This window comes from Dermochelys coriacea, chromosome 7, assembly GCF_009764565.3.
Source record: "Dermochelys coriacea isolate rDerCor1 chromosome 7, rDerCor1.pri.v4, whole genome shotgun sequence".
Taxonomy (NCBI): domain Eukaryota; kingdom Metazoa; phylum Chordata; order Testudines; family Dermochelyidae; genus Dermochelys; species Dermochelys coriacea.
The window spans coordinates 105009508-105023103 of record NC_050074.1 but is presented as its reverse complement, the minus strand read 5'-3'; the positions used below and the strand labels follow the sequence as shown (position 1 = coordinate 105023103).

General features: G+C 38.7%; 1 protein-coding gene across 1 annotated transcript in view; it reads right to left on the bottom strand.

The window, feature by feature from the left end:
* Nucleotides 1–13112, bottom strand: part of CTBP2 (C-terminal binding protein 2) — a 305318-nt gene extending 292206 nt beyond the window's left edge. Inside the window, exon 1 of the mRNA XM_043519410.1 lies at nt 12552–13112. The gene's annotated coding sequence lies outside the window, so the exon portion shown is untranslated. The remainder of the gene's footprint in view (nt 1–12551) is intronic.
* Nucleotides 13113–13596: the final 484 nt, after the last annotated feature.

Genomic DNA, 13596 nt, shown 5'->3' with positions numbered 1-13596 from the left:
TTGAGGCACAAGCAATTTTAGTGACCATTTGCAGGCCTTCATAGTTTCAGGGCCCATGCAATTCTATACGGATTTAGGGCCAGATTTTAACTTGCATCCCCATTCAGACCTTAAGGACAGATTGAAAATCCACCCACCTACATCTGGGATTGAAAATTATCATTATCCAGGGTCCAGGACTTGATATATTAGATCCTGAATGAGTGCTAAAATAGCACTGCTGCTTTGAGGGACCAGTGACTATTGCAGCATCTTATATCTCACCAGCTACCAGGGCTAGAAATTACTAGCCTTGGAGGTCTGTGAGGTATCCGACCTTGAAATCGTTTAATTCAGAAGGTACTGTCTTGTCACTGACAAGTTCTACCTTGATTTTAGGGACACTAGTTTGGGAAATGTCACATAGATAATCAGAGTCTGAAAACCAGAAATCCCATTTTTCAAGATATAGTAAGCATCTCTGTCTAACTCTGAATCAATGAGAATACTGGTTGCTAAAATCCTGCCAAAATTGGGAACTATGAGCCAGATCTTTAGCTGGTGCCATTGCTCTACTGAAGTCAATGGGGCTATGACAAGCTACACCAGCTGAGGATCTGTTCCATATATAGGTGCGCTTTTGTGGGGGATAGGAAGAAGGGTATGGAAGAAATAAGGACACAATCAAAATGTCTGAAGATGAAGCATGGTATCAACCAATAAATTACATTTTCAATACTTTTGTTGTTATTGAAGATTATCTATGTAAGATATGTAAGTAGTTAAACAAATCTCAGAGGGATAAAGGCAACCAAATATTAACTACCAGCCAAGTCCCATGTCGCTGCTTACTTTTACAAGTTGTTCCTGATTTCACATTGAAGAGGAGCAGTAAGTGGAGAAATATTAGACTTTCTTCCTTTTTTGTTTTTTAATCCTCCATTTTCTCTTCTTGATTTGATTGGGCTGTTGTATAGCTCCACCAAACAAGGAAACTGGAATGACTTATGGTTGCAGCAGCATGAGACTCAAAGACTCTCAGACTTATTGGAGGTAGCAAAATGGAAGTACAAATATCCCCTCTCCTTTAAGCATTGTGAAACCATACAGACATGTTACCTGACCACCATTCACTTAATAGAAACAGCAAAAGAATGAACTGAATACATCCGCTGACATCCACTCTTTGTGGTTCAATTTTTTTACAGCCCGACAGGGCCAGAAGCACTTGCAACAGCACAAATATTTCAGGACAAGGACATTTGTCTACACGTTGGTCCTGGCTGTTGAAGGAACAAGAGACATATTCCAGCTCCCAATTTACTGAGGAGAGGCACTAACATGTCAAATCTAATGCTACTCTAGAAAATCACTCTCAGTGATGAGTAGGAACTTGAAAGGAGAACCCTGTTAAAAGAAGACAAGATTCTCCATCCTATTATTGCTCTGGGATTTTGTTTCCATTTGGCCTTACTAAAGGGGAAGAACATGAATAGAACTGGGAAGAAGTCTGTTTATTCTTTTTGAGATTTGCGATTCGGAAAAAAAATCCATTCTGAAATGGAAGAAAATAAAATAAAATAAAATTAAAATAAAATAAAAATGAAGTTTCCCATGAAATGAAATTCCAAAAGTTTTGTTTCTGGCTGATCAAAACATTTCATTTAAATAAAATTAAAGCATTTCATTCAGTTTCAGCTTTTTGATTTTATATTTATGTAACTCAAAATAAATGAATAAAGGAAAGAAAAGTCATCTCAAAACGGAAAATCCAAACATTACTGTCATGGCGTGGTCTCCTATGCATCCTTTCAGGCCTTAACTACAGACCATACTACTTAGGTCTCCTTCACCACCACCTTTTAAAATTTTGTTATTTCACCAGGCCACACCTATATATTTACAAGCCCCAGCCAGCTCCCCTGTTTGCTTCTGGGGAAGGGAAAAGAACTGAGCTAAGTTGCCACTGCCAGCCCTGCCTATCTCTACCTTCCTTCTGGCTCTCAGCTCCCTCCCTTCCCGGGCTTCCTTCCTCTATTACATGCTCAGAGCTGCTGGGGTTGCTTGCCTCTTTAATTAGCCTCCCAGCTGTAGCTTTACTTAGCTGACTGACCTTCCAGTTAGGTCTCAATTAACCTAAATTGATGGCAATCTGAGTGACAGGATGTGCTGAGTCAGCGGCTGACTCAGCACACCCTGTCACAATTATACTCCAAAAAGGCTGAAATGGAACGTTTCAACGTTATCAAAATGCTTTTTTTCTCCCATTTTCCTTCAAAACAAACTTTCATGTGAACCAAAATAGTTCCATAAAACATTCTGCTTTTGATGAATTGGCATTTTCTGAGAGAAAAATGTTCCATTGGAAAGTTTCTGACTAGCTCTAAACAGGAAAAAAAAAACAAAGAGAGCTACTCAATGTGAAGAGAAATAATGGACTTTTATGGCAAAATACCATAACTTATAATTCAAAATGATAACCTTTCCATAGTTTTTTAAACCATTCTACTGAACCTAACAGATACTTTTTTTTATTTATAATATATAGTTTAGAATTCTATAGAAAAGATTTATTCTCTCATAAATTCTATAGGTTATTTTAGAGTCATTTCTATTGAACTGTATTAAATATGTACCAAGTCCTCTTGATTCCATCCCTATTAAATTCTAGATGACTCTTTCATAAGAGTAAACAAGTTGTTTTGGTTCCTTTTTACAAACAAACAAAAACACCCTAACACCTTTATATCTCCTAGGGGATCATTTACATTGCTGGACCATAGAAAGCCTAAGCTGTAATTGTCCTGATGGTGTACTTGCAGCCACCATCCTTCTAGCTGAGGAGGACTGGATGGGACTCCTTTCACAGCTCCTTAATGCCTTTCCTTAATTTGTTATAGGAGCTACTGTTCAGCAATACAAAGCATTCTGTCCCTCCTTCCTAACCCTAGGTGTTGCTTCAGAAACACTTTAATCCTCTGCCAACCCAATGAATGAAAGACCATGACCAAGAAAGAATATGACCTGAGTCCCGTATGCAAAGGTACCATTATCACAGCACAAAGGACAGCTTCCTCCTTTTCTTTTACCTTCAAAACCAAGGTTATCTGCTCAAGAACGCACAGACTAAATGAGGTTGTTTGGTTTATGGACACAAATAGATCTTGCTTTTTTGACTTGCAAAATGAATTCCACTGTGACTTCAATAAAACTTAAGTATGCTAATGTTCAGTCAACCAGTTGTCTATTTATTTCTGTTTACGCCAGCAGATCCATTAGCAACTTTTTCTTGTTTTCTTTTAGAATATTAAATGGTTCAAACATATTCTAAAAATTAGTTGATTAGCTTGTTAGGGCACATTTCTACTGCTTGTTCCTTCTGTAGCAAAAGAGAAAATGAAGGTAATTTTGTTTGCAAGGAACGTATGATTGGAAGCTGACTGTTGAAAGATGTGTCATGTCAAGGTAATGAGGGAGTGTAATATCTTAGTTTGCATCAATATGGAAATAACTGTGCAGTTTGACAGACCTGATGCTAAAGGCAGCACCAGAGCACTCATTATGCATTCAGCCTCTGATTATGAAAAATAGTGTGTTTTCTTTTAAAGAGGAATACACATTATCAATCAAACAGCACCAATTATTTCCAAAAGGGATCACAGCTAAACAGGCGTGGGGTCTCTTCAACTATAACTGCACCTGAGAAAACCGACAGATATCAAAGTACATGATAATTTAATTTCATGACAGTTGAATTAATTAGGCAGTCTAAAATCCTGTTTCCTGATTGGCCAGTGGCTGCAGTGCTCATTGCTAACATGACACTATGAATTGGAACTACTTTGCTTTACTGAATCACATCACTGTGCTGTGCCTAACGAGTCAACCATGACCAGAGGCCCTCCCCCTCCCCTTCTTGGCTGAAGTTCCTGCCATCACAGGATTTCAGCATAGCTGTTTCAGAGCTCCCAGTGCTAAATAGCCACTCCCTAAGTTTTGAGGTTCACCAGAACCATTTTTTTTAGCCTTCTTATCTCCTAGTTCTTCCTTTCCCTTCCCAGCCTTCTCTTTCTGCTCTCTTCTTCCCCATCCAACATGGAGTACCTCTACCTCTGGGTGGGAGCTGTGCAGCTGACTCCATTGCACAGGAAAGCCCGCACTCTTGCCCAGCCACAAGGTCCAGGGGCCAGCAAAACCTATTCTGCTCATAGGATCCAAGCTCTCACCCAGCCTTTCATGAACTGGGTGAGGAATACCACTGAGGAGAAGATAGGCCCCCCACAAAAAGGAATCAGAAGCTGCTGAACAGACTCAGCTACCACAGAGCCAAAAACAGTGCCAAGTTCAGACCACTGTGGTAACACTTCACGTTTAGCAGCAGGGGGAGCCAGCACCTTCGCCACAGAAAGTGAAAGAAGTCCAGAAATCAGAGAAAAGCAGCTCCTCTGCTTCTGGTAAGGATAGAAGAGTAACAGACCCCATTCTCCACCTTCCCCAGTCCTGTTTTTACATCCCTGTCACAGGTGCCTCATCTGTTGGGACAAAGGGGTCGCAGAGCCAGTGCAGTCCGCCAGATGGGGATTCCCATAGCTCTCTGCCACCTCCAAAGCCACTGACTCAGGAGGCATTTCCAGGCATAAGGGGGTGTGGCCATAAACTCTGTCTTCTAGCAATTGCCAGCTGTTAGAGTGACTTGTTAGCAGCCAGATGCACTGTAGAGCAGCTCTAAGGCTCTGAGAGTGGAACTGGCTCGTGACAAATCCCAGGATCAGGGGAATGCAAAGGTGGCATAAAGCCATATTTATCTCTCCATTAGCTTCTCTACTAAGTACAGCTTACCCAGGCTCAAGAATTAGGAGTTACTTGGTTGCACAGATTATAAAGTCAGTAGGGACCATAGTGATCATCTAGTTTGAACTCCTATATAACCCGGGCCATGGGACTTCCCTAAAAGTCCCATCATTCGGCCCTCACCACAGGCAAGATAAAGAGAACAGATGGGACTGCCTGGACATACAAAAATATAAACATTTATGTTAACAGAACTGAGCAATTCAGAAAAATCAAACGCTCTATTACCGTACATTAAATCTAGGCGCAGAGGACAGAGCACTCCCCTGGATCCCAGAGCTGCCTAGTTCCCCATGTGTGTAACTGAGTTATATGAAGCCAGACAGTTTCATACAATTGGAGGTTATGCAGGCACTCTTCTTCAGAGCAACCACTGCTTGCATGGCTAAACAGCCATCAACATTTGTAAAGCAGCTATCTGGTCCTTCAGACACACCTATGGGGATTATAAACTGGCCTTGCCATCATCAGCTGATGTTGTCTATGGCAGGATGGCACTCCACACCATGAGAAAACAGCATATCCTGTACAAACACTGAACCAAAAGATGGACCCTGCCCCAAACATCTTACAATCTAAATGCCTTGCATCCCAATCCCACTTCAAGTCAATGGGAGCTCTGGATGCCCAGCACCTTTGAATATTTAGTTCATTGTCAGTTATATGGTTATTAATATATATTGTTTGAGATCTTCGCTTTGGAAGACATCTGTTGACCAGGAAATAGAAGGGTGGGACCTATGGACAAGGTCAACCTCTATTTGACAGCTCTAGTTGTATGTAGAGACTGAAAGAGAGGAATTCAAACCACACCCACAGATAAATGGACACACCTTTCTCAGAGAGGGAAAACTGACAAGTAGAAAAAATTGCTCTTTTTAAATTCAAAACAAACATATACAACTACGCTTTTTACAGGATTCACCCAGCTCTGGTCTAAAGCAGGTAAACACACAAACCACAAGAAATATACAATGAAAAAAAAGCAGGTAAGAAAAATGATATTTTCCTTTAGATTTACATATTTCATTTATTTTAGTTGGTCTTATTTATTGTCATTTAAGAGATGGAACAAGTTGGGTGAGGATGCATTACTTAGTACTGCCACAAATTATTTTATTGATTCTTCTTTCTTTGTGTATTCTTTGCAATAATATTTGTACTGTACTGCTTGATAATCTCCATAACACATGGCAGGCTGTGTCCCCTGCTGGGATATATATAACCACTTCTCAGGTGTGGCCTTTGTCCTTGTCCTTACTCCAAAGCATGACAATATCCTAGCACAACGCGCACACACACACACACACCCTGTCTCATCTACTTCCTTAATTTCTTTGTTGAGCCAAAGTTGTTATATTTATCTTTGAGCTGTAGTAGTTCTTAGCTGAGATGTGATAAAGAAGATGCTTTCTCTTCTCTTTATTTTCAGCAACTGCATTAAAATGCGGAATTCAAGCTGGGAGACATCTTGACAAAATGGACACCCAACTACTTATTACATGCAAAAGGAAGACAAGATGATAAGAGCAAAGTCACTAGAAAATGTGTATGAATGTAGGTAATTACCTGCAGTAAACAACATGAATGAGGGCTAGAAATGCTAAAATCTTTTCTTATTTGAATGGTTTGGCTTTGTATGCTTTATGCAACAGGGGTTCAGCGACAAAAGGCTGAACATTAGAACTCTAAGAATGTGCTAATAACATTTATGTGTAATATCTTGCAAAGGAAAAATCACAGCTATGTTTTATGTTTTTAAGTCGGGAGCAGGCAATACCATATAAATTAGAAACTTTACTATCCCCTCTCACACCCCTATCCCCAACTCTATTTCCATTCCATTGATTTGTCCCTTAAGAGCTGTATAAATGAAAGCTGCATTTTTTTGTAAATAGGAGAAGTCAGTTGATCACGTAGGATTTCAGTCTGCTTTTGCATTCTAAGGTCTCTAATGTCAAGTTGTCTGTAATTTGTACTGAACCAGAAGCAAAATACTGCTATGCTGTCACTGGAGTGTCACTGACTTCTCTGCAAAACTGAATCTCTGTGACATTTACACATCCTAAAGACCTGTCTGAGCTTTGCATTCCACTGAGATGATGCAGGAATAACAGTTACTTGAAGCTTCAAATCGAAGCTCTTCTGGCATTTTGCAGCTATAGCAAGGAATAAAAACGATAACTTGTAACTGACCTTCTGTTCTGCTTCCTGAGAACAGCACATGCTGTAGATCTATACCTATAGGACTGCACTGGAGACTTAAAGGCACTGCAAACATTTCTGAAGAAAATCTATTTTACGTAAATGAATTTCTGCCATTTATTTGGGGATAATGAGAGATGTCTACTTTATAGCGAGGTGAGGGGTTTAGATATTCCTATATTCCACATACAAAGTGCCAAACATTGTGCTTCCTTGTTACCAAGGTGTCTCTAAACAGAGACTTAAAAAGGAAAGAACGCAAATCAAATTAACCTCAACTTCCACCAAGGAATCAGAGTAAAATTAGTACACAACTGGAATATAGTGCTCTGTTCAAGCAACAAAGAATCTCATTGTTTATAAGCATATTTGCATATATGGAAAACAATATCACCAAATAAACAAAAGGGTAAATAAATACCTTTTTAATTATATTGTTAGCATAATAATAATAGTTCACATTGCATTGCTGCAATACTGAATGTTTCCTCTTATCACCATCAATTATTGTAGACAGACTTGTTTAAATGAAAGTATTCCCCACCCCCATCATGGTCCATCTTGATCCATTCAATGAAGTTGCAGTCATTTACAGTACTTATGTATTGCAATAGTTTCTATGACAACAGATGATGATGTTAAGAGTAAAGAATTTTGACTTGGGTTTATGAATAGAAAGATAAAGGGAAATGGACTGCAGTGGAAAAGCTTTTCTTTCAAACTTTTAGCTGAAATATCTAAGCTATTAATATTTAACAACAAATAATTATAACTGCACGAAAAAGCAAACAAAATCAAACTGTTGTTTACCACAGATCTTTTTGTAGCAAGGAATATTTCTCTTCAAATCTTCACTTGGCTGAATTAGATTAGCTTTTGTGCCTCTCATGGAAAGAAATCTCATTGGAGAACAGGGATCCCTCACAGATGATGCTCTGCTCAGGCCCAAAGGGAATAATATTCCAACACATTTTAACAATAATTTCATGAGCAAAATTCTGCCCTGATTTACCCCAGTGAAATTTGTCAGTGGAGATGCACAGAATGTAAGTTAGGGCAGAATTAGACTCATTACATTTATTATCTTATCCAGCACTGTATTGCACTTTACATCCTGTGATTTGGCTTAGATAAGCTGGTTTAGGAGGAAGAAACCACCATTTCTCCTTAACTATGACTGTCTGGTTAATATTATTGCTCTGATCTCTGACTCTGTTTACTAGTGATGCAAAATTTACTGACAGAAGAATTTTTATGAAAGTGAAATGAGACATGTCCAATTTTGTTATGGGATAATCTGTGCTAAAACATGTGCCAGCGTTTGTAACCTTTCTCATACTTGTGCTTTGTTTTCTATTAAATGTCAGCTCTGATAGACTAGCTTGCTCATCTAAAAGGGCAGGTTTTTACTTCAATAAAAACAATACTTGTTAAAAAGAAAGACAGGACCTCAATAAAAATACCAAGCATGAATGAAATTTTCTGTCTTAATTGGTACAGCTACATTGCACAGTTTTGTTGCTGGCATATGTTAGCAGAGAATATTTGTTGACAAGGGATTTTCAAGGTTATAAAAATCTTAAAGGTACTGGAGAGTGTGTAAATTAAGTCTGCTACAGGTAGATAATGTTCCCGTTACAAGAGTATGGACTATGCACTGGGGGGCAGATTCTCAGCTAGTGTAAATCATTGGCTTCAATACACCAGTTTACACTAGCTGAGGATTTGAATCTTGAGGTCCAGACTTGCATTTAATATGTATAATACCCTTAAGTGCAGCAGGTAAGAAAAAAAAGGAATCAATAGTGTAGACTTTTAAATGTACAATTCCTCTCCAGACAAATGTTGTGCTACATTGAATGCCAAACTCCTTCCACTGGGCTGAACATTTGGCAGGGCAATGAATGCACACATTGCTTCAGCAGAGTCACACCTGAAAGTGATGTAGCCAAATGAACGGTGCTTCAGCTACAATAAATGTTCACACATGGAAATACTAAATGTTAAGTGGCATGTTATTTACTGGGCTTAGGGATCTGGAGGCAAAGAGATTCTTATCAAGCTCACTCCTTTAGCTATGATGAACGCAATAAGAGAAGTGTGCCTTGGGTCACTGTTGTGATAGGGATACCAAGTAAAATGAAAGCCAAACACACAGAACAGTATTATAATTCATATCTTTCTGTATTGAAAACCCAGCACTTGCCTCAACCTGTTGTCTTGATGCTGAATTTGAAAACATTTGTCTCTTTGTCTCCTCTTCAAGATGTTCTAGATCTTATTTGTCATTGTCCCTTTACATCAGGCTAACCATACTGCCTACCAGCTCCCTAATAAACCTGAAATAATGACCAGAGCTCCAAACTAGCAAAGTTGAACTGCAAAGAAATATGAAGCTCTGTACAATCTCCTCACTCTGCTGAGAAGCACAACCTGGATGAAAGGATCTGACAAGAGCCAACTGGCAATGGTGTCATTGGCAACAATGTAGCAGTACTGAGATAAGTGGGACTAGCTCCAGCTAACTTTTTCCCCCTGAAGTACCTCCATAGAAAAGCTGTCTGAAATAGATTTAGGAAAAGCTTGTAAAGTGTTTTAGCATGATGGAATTCTGCAACTTTAATATAAATGTTATTCTGATTTAAAAGCTTTTGATTAGTATGTTGTTAACATTAATATGGCTATGGGGAATGTTTAACTCTTCCCATGCCAAAGTAACATGAGTAATTATTACTGAGTAATTTATTACTGAGTAAGGCATATTTACAAATATGGGAAAGTATAAAATTGCTACACTTGTATATTTCTGCCTGCTGTATTTTACAAATTTCAGTGCAATTAAATCCACCTGCTTTATAGGTTTTGTGGCTGGGCAAAATATTTTCTTCTGCTTTCATTTTTAAGCCAGCCTTACTATGCCTACCTCTTGGTCAGTGGCTATCTTAGCTTATTATTTCCTAAAATTTACCAGCCAGTTATATAATCAGTGAATCCCTGTGTTGTGTCTTTTGAATCATCTAGTGGTTGAAAAGGGCACTACAACATTTCTACACCAAGGGACTGCAGTATCTGGTCATATGACTCAGGTGCTGCCTAAAAGATAGCTGTGGTTTTTTATTTGTTTGGGTTTTTTTGAAGGGTTGTGTTTCTGAGCAGGGATGAGTGAAGTGAACCCAACAGAGCTTGAGATTTTGTGAATAACCTGCATTATCTTGGGGATATGCAAAATTAGTTCCCAGTTTGCAAAACTTTTCTTTTAATTTAAACCCATGGTTTTTCTTGGTTGGTTTTTGAAGGGAGGTTTAATTAGGGTTGAAGGGAGATTTAATTAAGGAAAAAGGTTTTCCTAGCTGAGCAGAGGCCTGTACTAGGTATGTGAAATAGAAAAACTCGTCCACCACCATAAGTTAGGCTGGAACAACTAGATACCAGAACAAGGTGAGTCATTTTCCACCCTCTCTACATCTCTCGTCTTTCTATCGTGTCTTTCCTAAGTCAACTCAATAATGACAGAGTTGCATTTCCCAGTTTACAGTGTTAGTGTGTGTTCAAATAAAAAATTAGATGAAAAGAGTTAAACCAAACATTGTTCTGAGTTACAGGAAAACAAAAATATAAGGGATGGTCAAAGCATTTCTTAAAAACTGGGGTTTTTTTTCAAACTTTGTTGTTTGTTTTACTAGTGTCAGCTTTCCATTAAAAAAATTATTTTCCATTGAAAAACTGTTTCCCAAAATCAAAAACTTTTGGTTTTCAGCCAGAAACCAAAATATTTTGGCCAAAACCTCAAATATTTTGATTCAGACATGCTGCCATGGTGCCTTATAGTTACATTGCCTCATGCTCCCATTCTTCTCTATAGGCTACGTTCCCCAATTAGACTACATCTCCCATGATGCACAAACCCTACTCACCAAGAGGGGAGACCAAGGTGTGTAATGGGATATGTAGTCCAACCAGAGAACCTAGCCTATGGAGGAGAACAGGAGTCTGAGGCACACAAATTGTAACTCCCTTGAGATTTAGAGGTGGCATTTCTGAATCGAACTATTATAGTTTTCAACTGAAATATTTTGTGTTTTGATTTTTTGCCAAAAAGTTACACATTTTTAGTGTGGGGGAGGTAGGGGGAGAAACAAAATTCCTTTCCCATTTTCCAACCCACTCTACAAATACACTTATTTAAGTTGTTTATTTTTTCTATATTTAACCCAGACAATAGCATCTTTCTGTGCTTGCCTGATACTTGACAAGGAGAGGTTAGAGTACAATAGCTGTGCTTGCAGTTGGGGAAACTACTTTGACACTCATTTATTGAAACATTATCAAACACAGGCAAATACTGTATTTCGATGCTTCTTGTCCTTTTCAGAACAACAGTGATCTGGAGGTAACTTTAGCACGGATTTCAAATTATAAGTACTCTGTCTACTGGAAACTGAAGACACTTGGCCACTGTAAACTAAACTACCAGAACAGGTGTTGGGCTTGCAGCCAACATGTCGTGTTTTTTCCCCCACACTGTACTACAAAGAACCTCAATGCTGATGGGAAAGATATACTTCCTTTAGGGATCAGAGATATTAACTCTTTATAGGTTTCAGAGTAGCAGCCGTGTTAGTCTGTATTCGCAAAAAGAAAAGGAGTACTTGTGGCACCTTAGAGACTAACAAATTTATTAGAGCATAAGCTTTTGTGAGCTACAGCTCACTTCATTGGATGCATTTGGTGGAAAAAACAGAGGGGAGATTGAACTCTTTATAGTTGCTCATTTATTACTACTGCACCATGCCAAATTTTGTATTTCTGTATACTTTATTAAAGTCCCTAACACATTGCTGGTGCTATGCAAATTACTATTTTCATTCATTAAGAATTGGGCCTTTAACTGACTTTTCAACTACTTTTGCAGGAGTGAGATGTTTGCCATTTTCAAGCATTTAGATTACATGCTTGTGTTTAGTTTCTAAATTCTAACAGAATTATTATTGATATAAAGGAAGTTTTTAGATGACAGACAATAGAATGTCAACAAATGTGAAATGTACATTTTGCACAGAAATATCTCAGTATCAAGTTTAAAATCAGCTATGCTCTATTACGATGCCACAATTAAAAATAATAAATTTACAAATATATTAATAGCTTCTGCAACTCAATAATAGAGCACTTTTCATCCATGGATCTCAGTGTTTTTACAAAGGAGATCAGTATCATCATCTATATTTTACAGATAGAGAAATTGAGACAAACTGAAGTGACTTGCCTGGGGCAGAGCCAATAATAAAACCAGATCTTGTGAGTGTCAGTCTAGTGCTCTATCCACTAAGTCACACGTTTGAACTGAGGCTTACAAGATGCTGACAAACCTCAGCCCATGCTTGTGAACAATTGCCAAACATGAGGTTGTTTACACAAGATGAAACTCACAAACTCCTTTTCCACATCCCCATTCTTCTTGTCCACTCCTAAACAACTCTAGCATGCACACACCACCCTCTTCTTTCCCTTCTTACCTCAGTTGTCTTTCAGAGGGGCTTGTTGAAGAGTCCCAAGGTGTTCTTGGGAGAGCTAAAGGGAGGCCCATGGAGGATGAATGGAGGCAGGAAGCAGCCAGCTGTGGTTGGGTTTCGCTTGCAGGTTCACACATCAAAATGGTTGGTTCACATCCATGTGAACTAAACTCCCAGGTTCCATTCATAAACTTACTCCTGCAGGGCCCTAGAGGTAATGCCAAAAAAACAAAAAAACCCGCAACCATATATACCAACAAATGCAGCTTTTACATAGCAGTTTCAATACATGGTTCAGTTTGTTAAAGTTTCAGGTCATCATTCCATAGACATGACAGGACCATTGAAGCAAAATCTACAAAGATATATATGCTTTTTCTCCAGCCATTTTTTTAACATATACCTTTTGGGGATATTAAAAAGCTCGCCACAATCTACAGTTAGTGTAAAAAATAAAGCCTTTGTCCATTTTATATTTCTTCTTTTAAAAAACCCCTTTAAAGGGCATTCAAGTTTAGCAGGATTGAATCTATGTTCATGAATTAACCCTCCTGAATTTGAAGAATATATTAGATCCCTAAAATGAGGTGATGCAACAACGCTAAGATCGATTCCAGGACAAAGGATCATTCAACTGTAGTTGCACAGTGCTGCTGTGAGTTCTTACACAGCTACCAGGCTCCACTCTAAAGGTGGCTGCATTTCAGAGGTGGAAGGAGTCATTCCGATAGAAAGAGAGAGATTTGAATCAAATGTAAATTAGTTAATGAAACATCTTGGGACCCTTTGGGCTGACATGCGCTATAGAAATTGTTTCCTGGACAATCCTACAGCAGTCAACTATGGGTGCTGGTCTTCTTCATAACCACACAAATGCATGTGTCACAGGATTGCCCGGAGGTGACAGTAGGTGTCTCACAAAGTGAACTCAGCTTAGTTTTACAGCAGTGAATTGATAGTTCACTCAAGATAGCTGCCTGGGATTTAAATTCCATGACATAAAGCAGTCTGCTGGTTCAACCGAAAATGAGTACTCAGAGTTAGGCCT